The following is a 14577-nucleotide window of genomic DNA, read 5'->3' on the forward strand; positions in this document are numbered from 1 at the left end:
TCAGATTTTATTTCACTTCTCTGTTTTCTGTCTTCTTTAATTATATAATGTTCTGTTACAAATTATGAAATGCAATTTTAATTCTTTCAAGACTTTAATATTAAATGTATCAACATTATTTCTGTCCATATGTATCTAGGTTCTGTTTAGTTGGTGGGTTTTTATTGGTTTTTTTTTTTTCTATGACAATTTTATATGTACATACACAGCATTACTCTCTCACCCATTCTTTCTCCCTTGTATCACTCACAACTTCCCTAGAGGTATATATATATATATATATGTATATATATATACATATATATATATGGTATATATTATATGTCCTATGGTATATATAATCAGCCAGTGAAAATGACTGGGCTCCTTAGTGGTACGCACATCTGTAGGTAATGCCTGCTCATCCTTGAGAATCTCTCAGTAGCCAATAGTTCATCAGGGAATCATAGGGACTCCCAAATCCATGACAGACTATCAATAATTTTAGTTTTATACAAGCCCAGTGAAAGCAGCCACAGCTGCTATGTGTTTATGATTGCAATTTCGATGTCATACCTGGAAAATAACATTTCTATTGTATTCTCCCTCTCTTCTGGCTATTTTCCTTCCTTCTTCCCCCTTCTCAGTATGCCCTATTTAGAGATGAGCACTCAACTATCTCTTTTTCTCAGCACCTTGAGCTGCCAAGAGTCTCTGCTATTATTTGCTGTTCATTATAAAGAGAGATTTCTCTGTTTAAGGCTGAATGCATGTTTTGTCCATGACTTTAAACATCGGTGTTTAGAAAACAGATAATCAATGGCAATTTTTAGAGAAACAGTAGCAGTGGGTTCCTCTCATGGCTTGTGACCTCACAATGCTTAGGTTTTGAACTAGTTTTACAGTACCAGGCTTGAAATCTTTCTTGAGATTGGGTCTTGAATCTAAGCAGAATGTGATTGGTTGCCATCCAATCTATCATGCCACCAGTAAGAACATCTTGCCTGGCAGGTTGGTATTATAGTTTGTAAAGCTCAGATCTAGAGTACACTGCTGATGCCTTTGTTCCTCAGTGGACTTCACAGCAGCTTCCAGTGAAGCTAGCAAGCAAGTAGGAAGATTAAAGTTTAGTTCCAGGTTGGTTTCTTTTGAGCTTGCAACCAAGGTGTGTGGTGTCTTCAGCAATAATATCTTGCTGGGCAACCAGAATGATATTAAGATCCTGTATTGTTTTGGGAGTCTCTGGAGCTTCCCAAAATTCATAATTCATAAAGAGATATCCTATATCTAGTACTTGGACTTTTGCTTAATAATCCACGGGTTCCAGAAATATCATTATCTAGCCAAATAAGATACCTCACTTGCAACTTGTATTTTTTAATTGTCTAACCACATAGTAAGTTTCCTTATTTCTTTTCCACACATCCTCTATTTTAATTAATCCTCATCTAATTATCTTCCCCCTTATCTCCACTGCCATCCCTATTTGTGTATGTGTGCCCCATGTTCCTCATTTTTACTTTCACATTGCTTATGTTTTACTAGCCTTCCTTTAAGTCTCCCTTGAGGTAACCATCCCATACCCTCTTCCTAGCTTCCTGGATTTTTGGAGATGCATCAAGTTAAACACACAGCTCTCCAAATCCAGGCTAGGATCTACATGTGAGAGAGACATTTGGCATCTGTTTTCTAGGTCTGAATTAGCTCATGCAATATAGTTTTTTCAAGTTCTGTCCACTAACCTGCAAATTTGATAATTTCATCTTTACAGATTAATAAAATTCCATTGTGAACTTTCATTATCTGTTCTTCTGTTGGTGGTCATTTAAGTTGATTACATTGCATAACTATTGTAAGTAGAGCAAGAATGAATATGAATGAGCATGTATCTCTTGAATTTGATACTTGTTTGAATAAAGCATTTGAATCTTGTATCCCACTTATATCTAATGGACATGATATGTAGGTGAATTTTGGATTCTGAAATTTGGAGTTGGTGCTAAACTGACTTAGAACATTGAGTACTATGCTAGAATGTATTTTCCATGAAAGGCATATGTGAATAGGTGGGAAGGCAGAGGTAAATAACTCCAGAGAGTATCCATCCCGTTGGCTCCATATTCTAAGGCCAGGCCTGTTCTAGGGGCCCAAGATAAGACACTGTCCACAGCCAGCTAGGGCTTCCTAGAGCTTGTCAAACAGCCAGCAACTGCACCCCTTCCCCTGAGTTCCATATTCTAGCCCCCAACCTCAGAAGACAAGTTCTGCTGTACTAGAGGACACACTGCACTAGGAATCCCAGAGACCAAGCAGGTAACCAGAATGCCCGAGACTACACAGGTAAATGGAACCTCAGAGGCAATGATGGCATCCAAACCCACAGCAAGAAAAACAAAACAAAACAAACCAAAACAGTGGAGACACCCTACTGGACCTGAAGACTCACTAGTCACCAACAGCCTCCTTAGGCTAGAATACCAGAGAGGAAACAGAAATCAAGGAACAAAACACCCATCCAACAAAAACAAACTCAAGAATAAACACCTAGCTCTAAAATCATTCCAAACCCAGATGCTTAACCTCAGTGTAAGAACACAATCAACAGCAGAAAGGGCGATATGGTACTGCCAGAGCCCAGCTACCCTATGACAGCAAGACCTGAATATGTCAATGCAGATGAAGCACATGAAAATTATCTTAAAACCAAGTTTATGAAGATGATAGAAGTCCTTAAAGAGGAACCGAAAAACTCCCCCCCCCCCCCCCAGACAGGGTTTCCCTGTGTAGCTTTGCACCTTTCCTGGAATTCACTCTGTAGACCAGGCTGGCCTTGAACTCACAGAGATCCACCTGCCTCTGCCTCCACCTCCCGAGTGCTGGGATTAAAGGTGTGCACCACTGTCCCATGTAGTGGTTAGCACTCTGGACTCTGAAAAACTCCCTTAAAGAAATGGAGGAAGGTCAGCGGTGGTGGCCCACGCCTTTAATCCCAGCACTCCAGAGGCAGAGGCATGAGAATTTCTGTAAGTTCAAGGCCAGCCTGGGCTACAGATTGAGTTCCAGGAAAGGTTCCAAAACTATACAGAGAAATGCTGTCTCAAAAAAAAAAATAGAGGAAATCAATAAATCTCTTAAAGAAAGCCAGGTGGAAGAGGCAGGTAAAGGAAACTGTTCAAGACCTGACAAAGGAAATAGAAGCAATAAGGAAACACAAACTGATGGAATTCTGGAAATGGAAAATGTAGGTAAGCACACAGGAACTACAAATGCAAGCATCACCAACAGAATACAAGAGACAGAAGAGAGGATATCAGGTGTTGACGATACAATAGAAGAAATAGATTAATTTGATCAAAGAAAATGTTAAATTGAAAAAACTCCTAACACAAAACATCCAGGAAATCTGGGACACTAGGGAAAGACCAAACTTAAGAATAATAGGAATAAAAGAAAGAGAAGAATTCCAGCTCAAAGGTCCAGAAAATATATTCAACAAAATTATAGAAGAAAAATTTCCCAACCTAAAGAAGGACATACTTTTAAAGGTAGAAAGCTTACAGAGCACCAAATAGACTGGACCAGAAAAAAAAAGTCACCTTGCCACATAATAATCAAACCACTAACCATAAAGAACAAAAAAATGTTTAAAACTGCAAAGGAAAAAGGTCAAATAACATAGAAAGATACACCTATTAGAATTATCCCTGACTTCTCAATTGAGACTCTAAAACTCTTCTCAGTACCTCAATGGAACATGCACCATAATTGTTCACATGCTTGGTCACAAAGCAAGTCTCAAGAAATACAATACAGAAAGGAAAAGGGGGACATAGCAACAGACTTTGAGAAAATTCAAAGAATCATTAAGTCATACTTCAAAAACCTGTACTCCACAAAATTGAAAGTATAAAAGAAACACGCACTATTGATACAACTAGAATCAATGGCATCTCTGGGATGAGCTAGACACCTAGTGCATTGGAAACTCGCAGAAATCTATGAGAGTGACCACCAGCGAAGATTTCTAGCAATGGGAATTTTGGAGCCTACACTGACTATCTCCTATAAGCATGAAAGACTTCTAACGGAGGGATTGGGATCCCCAATCACATAACCTTTGACCTAATATTTTCCCTGCCTACAAGATGTGCTGGGGTAAAAGTGGTACAGAAATTATGGGAGTGATCAACCAATGACTGGTGGAGCTTGAGACCCATACCATGAGAGGGAGCCCACCCCTGACATTGCCTGGAGGGCCAGGATCCAGAGGCTGGACAGCCCAGAGACCTTGGATAGAACCAAATATGACTGGCAAAACAAAAAATAAAAGTCAATGAAATGATTCCTAGTGGTATTCTGCTATACCCATAGATTGTTGACTAGTCCAGTTGTCATCAGAGAGGCTTCACCCAGCAACTGATGGAAGCAGGTGCAGAGCCCCACAGCCCAACATTAGGTGGATCTCAGGGAATCTTGCAGAAGTGGGGCGGAAGGACTGCAGGAACCGCAGAGGCCAAGAACACCACGAGAAAACCAACAGAATCAATGGATGACCTTTAATGCAAGCATTATCCCCTCTTTTGTGCTTCTCAATGATTTATATGTTGTTTTTCACTTTTCTATCCTTTTCATTAAACAGCTTTCATTTTGAAATCTTGGTTAAGTATGTATATTAGTCTCTAGATAATCTTCAGGGAGGCACTCCTGAAATTCATTAATGAACTCCACCTTTAAGAAAACAGACAGCAAATATCCCTCTGTTCCTCTCACTAGTGAGAATCTACTTGGATCTTCTCACTAGTTGTAGTACAGGATGAGGCATGGAATGAATTAAGCCATGAATTTTTCACTCCTTAGAAAATTAAGAACAATATATGTGTATATATATATATATATATATATATATATATATATGTGTATATATATTTGCACATCAATTTAGAGTCTTCTAAAAGAAATTTTATATGATTATTTGAAGGAAGAGTTTGGTTTCTTTAGCATAGAATGAGGGAGACCAAGGCTGGCTATGTAGGTGAGATTGATGGGAGGAAAAGGTGCATGACATAATTGCAGTTTAACTTCAGACGAATGAAAATTTAAAAAGTTTATGATTGAACATGTTTTATCTGTTTTGATTAGGAATGATATGTTATGATGGTAAACAAAATTAGAAATGATGAAGAATTGAGTAGGATAAGGGCTTTTTTCTTACTTCTTAGATAAAACAACTTTACAAATGACTACACCAGGTCCAAAGAGGCATTCCTCTGCTGTCGGCAACTCAGACCTCTTTCCCACTCTTCCTGGTACACTAACCCTTGGCTGTCATATTAATATATCCTCAAGAATACCTTCCAGTTTTGAGGATATGTACTAATTTCTAGCGATCCATTCTGATCTAGATATTGGAAAGAAGGAAGGGGGAAGCAAGAGAGGTCTGCCCAGGTCAGATATCTGAAGACTCCTCCTAGAACTCCACCTTTAAGAAAACAGACAGCAAATATCCCTCTGTTCCTCTCACTAGCGAGAATCTACTTGGATCTTCTCACTAGTTGTAGTACAGGATGAGGCATGGAATGAATTAGGCCAACTTCTTAACAGAAAAATAAATACTTGAGTTGTCAGGATTCTGTTACTAAGAAAAAATGGGAGAGAGAAAGCATAGTTACATGGTAATAGCAATCTTAGCTTTCATTAATATTGGTTAATCTATTAAAAAGGAGTAACTCCAGGGTTTGCCGCACATTAAGCAAATATTATATTTTTCTATATTTTAATTAACTCTTTTTGAGTTAAAAAGTCAGTATGCCCCTTCTCTTTACTATGATTCCCTTTTATGAGTTTTAAAATTCATAACAACTTCTCTTCACTAAGAACTTGCTGCAAACACTGTCATATGAGATACTTTTAAGCATTCATTCAGATTCTTTCCCAGGAACTCAGTTTTACCTGAAAGAACTATTACCAACCCAGCTTTATTTGATTACTTAATGAATTATTCTCTAATCTCTATCTGTCAACATTTTATAACTAATTTTGCTTGTGTGTTATCCCAACACAGTATGCTTGGTTCACGTTAACTTTTCACTCATTCTGAGATATACAACATAATTTTAATTTTACTAAAATGCTTTACAAACCTTATTTAGCATTTATTACTAGGCTCACATATTTCTTAGTACATTTTAAGTTGAAAAATGGGGATACTTTTTCTCTGATCAATTCTTTTCAGTGTGTATTTGCTTAATAAACGTATTTTCTGAGTTCTTTCACTTATATCAATTATTCAAAAAAAAGGAGACCATAATTTGGTAGAAAACAAGAAGTAGGTGTATGTTGAAGAGATTGGAGGAAGCGAAGGGAAGGGACAAATTAAAAATAAATTATAAAAATGAATATTTTCTGCCCCCTTACTAAATAGATGCTTGCAAATAAAAATATAGCTGAATATTTCCATTCCTTAATTTTTCTAGGTATTATTTCATTTCTTTAAAACTTAATACAATGATACACAAAAGACTGTCTAACATTTGGTTTGGATAATTTTATTTTTACACTGAATATTGATTGTGATAAAGTTTCTTTTTTCATATTCATAAATTATTTGAAGATTAGTCTGGGTATTGTTCAAACAAATGTGTGAATCTGAAAAGCATTGTCAGCTTTAATTCTATAGTTGCTTTTAAACTCTACAATGTTATTTATAGTTTCCCGTGGCCATCTATAACAATGGGAAACTGGCCAGACGTGTTCAGATATGTCACAGAATATCATTTGTAGAAATGCTGTCATTTTCAACAACTTAAAATGAACTGGATGTCATGGTGTTAAATAAATCTGGATCAGAACAGAATAGAATAGAACAGAACAGAACAGAAGTGAATACAATGTAATACAATACAACAGAATAGAATAGACTTGAAAAGGATAAATAGAATCTGGCAGAATCTTAAAAAATCACCTCATTCAAGATTAAAGCAGAGTAGTGGTTACCTGTGACTAAGTAGAGTAGAGTGTGGGAGGGGTGGGGATAGTTAGATAAACTAATACTGTTTTATATTAAGAACAGGGATTTCTAGTGTACAGTGGCACAATAGGTTTAATATAAAAGCTAAAAGAAATGCTTTTAAAACTTTAATCATGAATAATGAATGTTTGAGGAAAAGAATATATTTAATGTGACTTAATCTTTACACAGATATATATATATATATATAAACAATGGACTGAAACACTGTGTGCCATCCCATTAATATGGAGTTTCATGTTTTATGTTCCAATTAAAAACTTTAAAATAATATCATTATTTAGGATGGCAAATTTGTGTTGTTCTATTTTACTTCATTATGCCATATTTATGCTAAAGAGTTGGACTACCCTGCACATTCTTTGAAGTATTAATTCCTTTTATGTTGCTTTGACATAGAGTACAATACCCACTAAAACATACTGAAAAAATTGATTTTGTATGTTGTTATAGTGTATCACTGTGTATGGAGCCGATACCACAAATTTCTTTAAAATATAGTGACAGGAAGAAACTTTCTCGGGACATATATTCATAATTATTAGGTGAAAATATATTTTACCATGTGAAATTAGCTTCATTAAGCCAATACTAAGACTGAAAAAAAGGCTGAATTTTAGTCCTACATGTTTGAGAAAAACCTACAGGGGAGTGGGACTATTGTCCAAATACATTCCATATCTTTTTGCATTTTAATTTCATTATATTCATCCCTCTGAATGGCAACAGGGTGAATGTGGACCCTAGAATTAAGACCTAGTTCAAACAGCTCAAATTATTTACTTGTAAAATGGGGGGAAAAATACTGTTTCACTGAGTTATTGTAAGAAGTGAAACTTTGATAATGTATGCAGGACAGTGTCTGTCTTACAGTAAGACTGTAGCAGCATTCACTACCATACTAATTAGGATGCCACCCCATATCAATCCATTCACCCATTAACTTCCGTCATATTATATTCATCATTTGCATTTGCTTGTACCTTCTTACAATTAGGAGAAAACAGTCATGGTTAGCTAAGCAGATGGAACCCTAAAACAGAAATCTACAAGTTCCCAGAATTACTCTAGTAATAGAGTTTCTTCTCTCCCACATCATCACAGAGGTAGAACCCTTCACTAATTAGTGTTCCCATTGTATTTGTCAAGGCTTTTGTTATTTCCTTATTATTGAAATTGGACTATGAAAAGCTTGGAGGAAGAGATCAATGACATCTTCAAAAATCTGGCAAATTTCATGCAGTCCTTAACACAACAACTGTAAGTTTTTACCAAACATGATTTATTTTAAAAAAAAAATGAAAAAAAGACACAATCTACATGATTAACATCAAGTTTTATTGTCACTCTCTGGAATCTAAATTTTAAAATCGGAAGCTCATAAAAAGGAGACTGAGCAAAATAGCACAATGAACTTCTGCAAACGTGTTCAATTCTGTTAGAATCTAAAAGTAAGGATAGCAAACACAGATTTTTATTTTTCTTCAAGCACACCAAATTTGAAGGATATAAAGAGCTTGGCAAACATGTTTTGATTCAACAGATGCATAGCTTCTCAAATTTTGCTGATTAAAGAAATTAACATAATGAAATGTGCATTCCATCTTGATTTTTGCATTTTCTTGCAATTGGTGCAAGAACTTAATGTCCCTTCTAGGCTCTTCAGGTGTTCCCTAAATGAAGATTTGTATCTTAATGTATTCTTATTTACTGGAAAGGAGCATAGTAGACTAGGTTGACGTCTGCATTGTGTTATTGAAGTAGATATCAGGCTTCCTTTAAATGTAATCATAAAGGAATGACAGAGTAGACACTTTAAGTTACAGTGTTTTGGCGACAAACAGACACTAAGGCTCACAGAGCCCCACCGCTCTATATTTCAAAGTCCAAAGGCTACATAATGAAAGTGGGGTGAGGTGATTTTTGCTGCTGAAATTGTCAAATGCTATGATTACTAAAAATGAATTCAAATTTTGTTATTTTCTAAAAGTACACAATTTAATAACTCATTGTATTTGATTTTGAATAATATTTATATGATTCAGTTACTAAAAGTAAACAAATTGAACAAAAAGGGTTTGAAATGCCAGTCTCAATTTTGAAATTATATTTAATGAATGGAGGTATCTACTAATTTTGATGAGCTATTGGATGAAATCATAGGCGAAGTTATAAGCATAATAAAGTTACTTATATTCTCATAGAACTTAGAATATTTTCATTTTTTAGTATCATATGCTCGATCTCACTAAAATATATCAAAGAAAACAGTTACTAAATTAATCATATAAAATAAGCAAAGACATTAAACATAATGGTATATCCATTGTTAGTGACGATATGTGAAAAAGAAGAAATAATTGAAGGGAGCTTTGACCCCTGGTACAGTTTTTGGAAATCAATACTGCAACATGTTAGGAGCCTGAGCCATTTAGGAACCTAGTGAATAATTTGAAGAAAGATTCGCCACTTCATCATTATATAAAATACCTGACACTTACTTAAACGGCATATACTTAAAACTTAAACAAAATACTAGAAATACTAATTACACATAGTTTATTTAGAAAGTCATATTTGCTTACATAAAAAATAACTAAAAAGAATGTATTATTTGACATGTTAGTACTTCTGGAAATTTACCATAACCAAGTAATATGTAAGGGAAGAGTCATATGCAAAATTGCTTATTACAACATTATTTATGATATAGGGGAATTTTAGATCTGTACATGCATTGCCTTATAGAAGAACTCAGAACTGAAGCTGATACTTTCTGTTGATCAAATCATTTCAGCATTGGCTTTGGGGATATTTGGAGCCTTTTGACATGTTTCCATTTTTTCAAAAATTGTTTTTATAATTTCTAGCAATGCAAGATACCCCAGCTGCATCTCAAATATGTCCTGTCCAACACTAGAGCCTTCCTTTTCCCAAAGAGCTTCTCTTTACTATATATTAGTAGACGGAAGTGTTAGTTAACGGCAGACAAGAAAAGACCAAAAACTTTAATAGACAAGGAGAGTATAAACCGTACAGACATGACACATTTTGATGTCAGCAGTTTTAGTGGCATCTATGTCAAAATTTGAGGGGCTAAGCTTCTCCAAGTGATCATACAATAAAAAGACACCCTTACACATGTTTTATATTCATTGTGTAACACTTGCCAGTTATACAGAATTCATTTAGCTTGAAGAGACCATATAGCAGTAGCAATGATCATCTTTTTAAAAATAAACTGGGTGACAGATTGAGCAACCATGCAGAATTGAACATGTCAATGTCTATTTGTTGACAGGAAGTTCTGAGGATTTTAATTGGTAAGAAACAAGAGCCAGAAATTATAGAATGCATGTGGGATAAATATTATTATAAAACTCTAGTCCTTTTGACTACACCAGACACTGAGCCAATCTAACTTCAATGTAGACCCCATACTTGGATGATTTACTGGGTGACTTCAAAACAAAGATGATCCTGAGTTAATGTACATTGTTCTGATCTGACTGTCACATATTGGCTCTCAGAGAATGAGTCATGAGATCACACTCTGATCCACCAATATTGTGATCCTTCAGCTACAAAACCAAAGCAAGCACTCATGGACCACAATAATCTGTATCCTAGTCCTGTTAAAAGCATGCTAAAATGAGAGAATGCATATTAGCAAGTAATAAACTTTCTGCTAAGTGGGGCAAGAGGAAAAATTCATGTAATTATTATAAAATGTATTTTTGAAAGGTTTTAATCGTTCAAATTCATTGTTACAAAGTACCAAGTACCACATTATGTGATAGGTCCAGAGGCATAAGATAGGTAGGGGTTATATTTCAGTCTTCTTGCTAGCAAAAATCAGAATTATGACTTCTAATACACTTCCAAATGAAATATATTAAAAACATATAGTACTAAGAAAATCATTGTGAACTCAAGTTATAGATATTTTAGATAGTGAACTATTGTAATTAAAGTAACATGCATTAAGCCAACTGACAAAAAAAAAAAGAGCAACTAGACCATAAAAACCTGCTGAGGAAATAAGAAAAAGTATAAAAAGGCCAGAGTAGAGGAGAGTAATAAAAGGCTTTTAGTACTAAGACATTGACTGGAGTCCATTAAGAACGGGAAATGATACTGGAGGTATGTTTGCTGAGCTAATGTTATGAAGTATTCCACAAAAGTACATGAATACAAACTCAAGAGGAAAAGGTAAAATAAATGACCATCAATGCAGAAGATATATGAATTCATAATAATTACTGATTAAAATGAGGATTTTTTAGCTATAAAAAATTTCACAGAAGGGCATAGTTACAGATGTGGATTAATAAGCACAATAAAAATTACACGAAAAAATGTGTTGGTGATAAATGTAGGGGAGGGCTATTTCTATGTATAATGAAAAATACCATACTGTTTAAGTATGGACAATATGTGCCTCGTTATATGTGTGTCTGACCAGAGAAAAGAGGTTTTTAAAAATCATTAAAGTTAAAAGTAATTTTAAGATCAAAGTAACAGATTTCAAAGACAATGTGATAAGCAATGACAGTCATTTTAATTAACATCAAACAGCAAAGAGTAAGCCACATTACCAGCTTTCAAGGTTCCGTTTCTGTCTAGCACTACACAAATCAACTCTCAGTCTGTTTTGATCTGATAAATAAGATCTAGATAAATAAGTAAAGAAAATTTCATCTCTCTTGTACAAAAAAAAAAATGAGCCTACAGAATACAGAAAAGCATTATCCAAAATGGTCACACCACAAAGTGATATAACATAGAAAGTTTTAACAACTGTAACCTATATTCATCATACCGTGCAAACAAGAAACCTATATACAGCAGTGAAATGAATATACAGATACAGCTTCAAAGAAAAGCCTCTAGCTCTTGCTTCCAACCATAATATTGTTTTTTTTCTTTTTGTTTATTTATTTTTGTTTGAGTAAAACCAGAACTTATTCTAAGCCACTGTCATCCTAAGGTCCCCCCTACCAAATAGCCTCCCTGGTTCTGTGGGTTGCAGTCTGATTGTTCTTTGCTTTATACCTAGAATCCACTTATGAGTGAGTACATACCATGTTTGTCCTTTTGGGTTTGGGTTACCTCACTCAGGATGATATTTTCTAGTTCCATCCATTTGAGCCACTATTGGACTGAAAAGTAGGGCTGTCTTGAGCTATCCCCTAACTCTAATAAGCATAACTGCCAAGTACCTTGAAATCCATCAAGTATTATGAATAAAATTGCAATGGTGAAACCTGGGACACCTATGAACATACACATATGTTATGTCCCTAAAGGATGTGAATGGACAGAACTTTAAGGTAAAAGTGTCCATGAAAAACACTATTTCCCCAAAGAGAGGTGGAGCAGAAAATATATAGGCACTCTGTCAACTCTCCTGTGGTTCACATATTTTTCCTCTCTGGAATATAGCCAGCCATGCATTCCAGTTTCTCAAGTCAGTCCAATGTTAGAGAAAATTTCTATCTACATCCAGTTATGCTGGAAATTAAATGATTGGAAAATCATATGTGTACAGAAGACTGAGGATTTGGCTCAGGTCATAAAGCTAGCCAAGAATGGTAGTAGTTAAGCAATGTTAATAATGTGAACTTGGAAGTTAATTCTTTTGGTTACTATCAACAACAACTCACAAGCACAGTGACCAACTATGTTAGCTGATGTTGCTGGAGTAGGAAAGGAAAACAATCACCTGCAGTGTGCCTTCTACATAGTAGTAAATAAGCAGAATAACGAAAAGGAAACACGTATCCTAAGTGAGACAGTAGATTAGCTTGAACTGCTTGGGAGGCCCCCAGGCAGTGGGACTGCATGAGCTGGCTGTTTGGAAACTGGGGCCTATGCAGGGACACTTTGCTCAGCCTGGGTGAAGGGAGGAGGGGACTGGACCTGCCTCAGCTGAATCTACCAGGCTGAGCTGAATCCCCAGGGGAGTCCTGCTCTGGAGAAGGTGGGAATGGGGGGTGGATTGGGGAGAGGGCAGGGGGGGGAATGGCGGGAGGAGGAGGACAGGGGAATCTGTGGCTGATATGTAAAATTAAATTAAGTTATAAAATAAAATAATAAAATAAGAAGAAAGTCTCACTGTAAATAAAAAAAGGTATTTGAGAAGATTAATGCATTGAATCTGTACAAACATTATGCATCATATTTATGTATAGAATCACCATGTGGCAATTGTGAATGTGTGCATTTTTATTGTTTTTATGGATTCATCAAAACAAAAATTTAATTTTAAATGATTTTTAAAAAAAGAAAAGGAAACAGCTAAGATATGTCTAACAGTTCCATTCGAGCGTCAGAGACAAAATTCATTAGCCATCAAGACTGTGTGAATATACAAAATTATTTGCATATATATATATATAATTACTTGCAATAAATATCCAAGAATTCAAGAATTATTGACAATTAGAATTTCAAGAACCTACTTCATCTTAGAGACTGAAAATTTCACTTTGGTGGAAAAATAATACTCTTACTGCCATGCAGGTACTTAAACATACAGGTATGCATATGTTGATATATGTAAGCCTTGATTGTCTACTTTTAGTACATTGTTCAATGAACTATTGCACCAAATGGCAAAGACTATTCTTTGGTGTCACTACCCTACCAATCATTTCCTTTCTGTTACTTAAACAAAGACAAACTAGGAAGAGAGATGATATCTTCACCAAACTACTTGTGACTTTCATTTCTATACCAATAGATGCAGTGTGGATCCTTTTCCAATGGGTGCTGTAGCTGTGGATGTGAGTCTTTGTATTATTTAGCAAGAAAAAAATCTCCAAACACTTGAGAGAGCTGTAGAATACAAGTGCTCGGTTGTCAACCATACAAAAACCAGCAGATATTACGAAGAAGGCTTCTCCAATCCTTGCTAGCTCTTGGCTTGGTCCCACCCTGTGTAACCCTTCCCTGTAAGTGTGTGCCAGAGAGAACATACTAATTTCACTCTACCAATTTCACTTTGATAGACTGAAGAAGTTTTGCAGAAACAATCAGGATTCATAAATTAATTAATCATACTGGAAGTTATAATTCTCCAGATGGGAGAAACTCAGTGAAGTGAGCATTTAAAAAGAACTGGGCTCTCCCTGAAAGATGAGATTCGAGATTCATGAGGCTTGATAAAAATTCTGCTGCTGAATTAGAGAAACAAATGGCATTGTTGTAACGGCTCATGGGAGAGTCTGGTACCAAGGATTTGAGATTGTCTTCTAGAGAGCCAAGAATGCTTTCCAGCTAACAGCTAGCAAGAAGAGATCTCAGTCATGCAGCTGCTAGGAAATGGAATGTGCTAATAAGTCTGAAAACAAAACAAAACAAAAATAAACTGCCATGAAGAGCAGGACTCGAACCTTATAGGAGAGGATGGTCTATTTGATGTCTGCAAAACACTGAACAGAGAACAATCATGTCCATAAAGACTTCTGACCTAGAGAACAGTCAAGACATCAAGTGTTTTGTTTTAAACTATTACCATTGTGAAAATATGTTTCACAGCAATAAAAATATATATTATGAATTACTTT

The sequence above is a fragment of the Peromyscus leucopus genome, chromosome 17, assembly GCF_004664715.2.
Source record: "Peromyscus leucopus breed LL Stock chromosome 17, UCI_PerLeu_2.1, whole genome shotgun sequence".
Taxonomy (NCBI): Eukaryota; Metazoa; Chordata; class Mammalia; order Rodentia; family Cricetidae; genus Peromyscus; species Peromyscus leucopus.